The sequence below is a fragment of the Onychomys torridus genome, unplaced genomic scaffold (genome assembly GCF_903995425.1).
Source record: "Onychomys torridus unplaced genomic scaffold, mOncTor1.1, whole genome shotgun sequence".
In the NCBI taxonomy this organism is placed as follows: Eukaryota; Metazoa; Chordata; class Mammalia; order Rodentia; family Cricetidae; genus Onychomys; species Onychomys torridus.
In genome coordinates, this window is record NW_023411277.1 from 44,299 (window position 1) to 47,909 (window position 3,611).

The 3,611-nt window shown below is 42.8% G+C and overlaps 1 pseudogene; it reads right to left on the minus strand.

Moving 5' to 3' along the window:
• Positions 1–1,475: 1,475 nt before the first annotated feature.
• LOC118575065 lies at positions 1,476–1,768 on the minus strand (annotated as a pseudogene).
• Positions 1,769–3,611: the final 1,843 nt, after the last annotated feature.

Consider the following 3,611-nt stretch of genomic DNA (forward strand, 5'->3'; position numbering starts at 1 on the left):
TCCCTGGAATTGTGTAGCATTCTAGTCATCTTTGATTTACATCTAGTATCCTCCTATGAGTGAGTACATACCATGTTTGTCTTTTTGATTCTGGGTTACCTCACTCAGGATGATTTTTTTTCTAGATCCATCCATTTGCCTGCAAACCTCAAGGTGTCATTATTTTTCACTGCTGAGTACTCCATTGTGTATATGTACCACAATTCTTTACCCATTTCTTTGCCCATTCTTTAGTTGAAGGGCATCTAGGTTGTTTCCAGGTTCTCGCTATTACAAACTATGCTGCTATGAACATAGCTGATTAAATGCCCTTGTGGTATGGTTGAGCATTCCTTGGGAGGCATCACGATCCCTGACCTCAAGCTCTACTATAGAGCTACAGTAATAAAAACAGCTTGGTACTGGCATAAAAATCAACATGTGGACCAATGGAATAGAATTGAAGACCCTGACATTAACCTGCATGCCTATGAACATATGATTTTTGACAAAGAAGCCAAAAATGTACAATGAAAAAAGAAAGCATCTTCAACAAATGGTGCTGGCATAACACGATGTCTACATGTAGAAGGCTGCAATTAGATCCATATCTGTCACCATGCACAAAACTTAAGTCCAAGTGGATCAAAGACCTCAACATAAATCCAGTTACTCTGAACCTGATAGAAGAGAAAGTAGAAAGTAGTCTTGAATGCATTGGCACCAGAGATCACTTCCTAAATATAACACCAGTAGCACAGACACTGAGAGAAACAATCAATCAATGGGACCTGTTGAAACTGAGAAGCTTTTGTAGAGGAAAGGACACAGTCAACAAGACAAAGCGACAGCCTACAGAATGGGAAAAGCTCTTCACCAACCCCACATCTGACAGAGGGCTGATATCCAGAATATATAAATAACTCAAGGAATTAGACATCAAAATGCCCAATAGTCCAATTAAGAAATGGGCTATAGAACTAAACAGAGAATTCTCAACAGAGGAAGTTCAAATGACTGAAAGACATTTAAGGAATTGCTCAATATCCCTAATTATCCGGGAAATGCAAATCAAAATGACTCTGAGATATCACCTTACACTGGTCAGAATGGTTAAGATCAAAAACACTGAAGACAGCATATACTGGAGAGGATGTGGAGCAAGGGGAACTCTCCTCCACTGCTGGTGGGAATGCAAGCTTGTACAGCCACTTTGGAAGTCAATATGGCACTTCCGTAGAAAATTGGGAATCCATCTCCCCAAATACCCAGCTATATCACTCTTGGGCATATACCCAAGGAATGCTCAATCAGTGATTTAACCTCTTAAAAAATCATTTACACTCAAAAAAATGGGATGAGGTGGGACTCCCTCCCACCTTTTAAAAATGTTTCTAGAGCTTCTAAAAAACTCGCATTTACAAAATAGTTGATAAAAATATTCCTCTGGATTGTACAAGAAGGGAGGCAGGGACACTGACAGACATGATGGATATTTAGTTGGACTTGGCTTCTTTTTCTTCTACTTCAGGGCTGGACTCTGGTTCTCAGTCTCTCCGTTTTCTGTAGGCACATCTGTGGTTTGCTGGTCCACCACCTCAGCCTGTTAGCCCTTTGCTCCCCTCTTCCCTTTGCTTTGCACTTTTTTGTCTGATGATTTATCCTTTCCCACGGCCTTCTTTGGCTTTGGGTCCACCTTGGCAGGGGCTGGTTTGGCCGACAGCCTCAAGGAGAGTCACTGGGGCTCAGATTTCGCAGCTCTGTCTGCACTAACCTTCCTCTTGGGCATCTTGGTGGCGCTGGGTGGGAGACATGTGCGAGGCTGAACATGTCATGGAGCTATACTCCATTTATTTCTTTACTATGTAAGAAGTTTGCATACTCTCCTCCACATGGTAAGTAGGTAAGTGGCAGAGCATGATGGTGCATGCCTTTAATCCTACCACTTTGGAAGGAAAAACATGCATATCAGTGTGAATTCAAATCCAACCTCATCTACATTGCAAGTTTCAGACTGGCCAGGGCTACATAGTGAGACCTTGTCTCAAACACACACACACACACACACACACACACACACACACACACACACACACAGAGAGAGAGAGAGACAGAGACAGAGAGACAGAGAGACAGAGACAGAGAGACAGAGAGACAGAGAGACAGAGACAGACAGACAGACAGACAGAGACAGAGACAGAAAGAGAGACAGAGACAGAAAGAGACATACACAGAGAGAATTTTCTTCTAATTTTTAAAGCAAATCTTATCTTGAATCAACAGGAGCCTAGTACCAGCGTTGTCTACAGTCACAGGTAAAAAGAGAAAACGCAGCTCTTATTTGGTGAAGCCAGTAGAATTTGCTGGACTGTCACATGGGAGCACAAAGAATAGTGCACCATGTGGGAAGGCAGCAGCAATCTTCCTCAATGGTTTCTGCATTGACTACACTGTTAAGCAGGACTGAAGTTCCATGTTAAAGACAACCTTTCCCATTCTCTCTACAGTGACTTTATTGTCAGACAATGCTAGAAACTACTGGGCAGAGGCTTTTTAGTTAGATTTATCCAGCTGTTCTTATCCCAGTTCTTTGAGATTCCTCAGCTCTAGTTTTTTCTTCAGAAGATACTATGGATAAAGTTTTTGTCCTTAGACTATGTTAGCCACAGGACTCCTAGGCCTCAGGAACATAAACCTCATTACACAGAAGAGGAGATATGATGTATGTTCAGGATGGCTCTTCTAATTCCAGATGATTCTGTTCAGGCTTATACCACTTACCTCTGCACAAGTCCTCGATTTACCCACTAATTGTCTCTGTTCATCTCAGGCATAAGGATCTGTTTGGCACAGAGGCTACCATTCTGGAATCATCTGGGGCTTAGAGGACGGAAGAGAAGTTAAAGATACATTGGAACGAATGTCCAGGATTCCACAAGAGCTCAGTGCTTAGGACTGCAACCAATTATCAAAGGGTGTAGCTAGAGTTTTCCTGCCTGGCCCACAGTCAGGACAAATCTCTCTCACCCACCAAGCCCATAGACGCTCAGACCCAACCAAGTAAACACACAGAAACTTATATTGCTTACAAACTATATGGCCATGGCAAGCTTCGAAAGGAAAGACAGCAGCAGCTCTGAAGGGTAAGGTTTTCAGCTCTCAGCTATTGCTCTGACCTCTCAGCTTTTAACTCTGCAATTGGCTGGGCTTCTTATTTAACAAGACGGTTACCTCTACAAAAGGGAGTTTTATCTCCTGAACACAAGTTTAGGAGGACAAGTGATGGTGGTAGGGCTCACTTAGCTGGAAGAATGACTGGCATGTAAGCATGAGCACTTGAGTTTAGATCAATAGAACCCACATAAAGCCAGCACAGTAGCACATGTCTGTAACTCCAGCATGGGGGAGCAGAGACAGGTGGATCCCTGAAGCTCATTGGCAGCCAAACCAGCTGAGTTCTGGGTACAGTTAAAGACCCAGTCTCAAAAAAAAGAAACAAGAAACAAGAAACAAAACAAACAAAAAACCAAGGTGGAAAAGAATAGTGGAAGACCCCTGACATCTGAACTGACAATCTCAGCAATTCTCCAGATCACTCCATAGTGTCCCAATAGGCACTGGGCTCCAAAAAG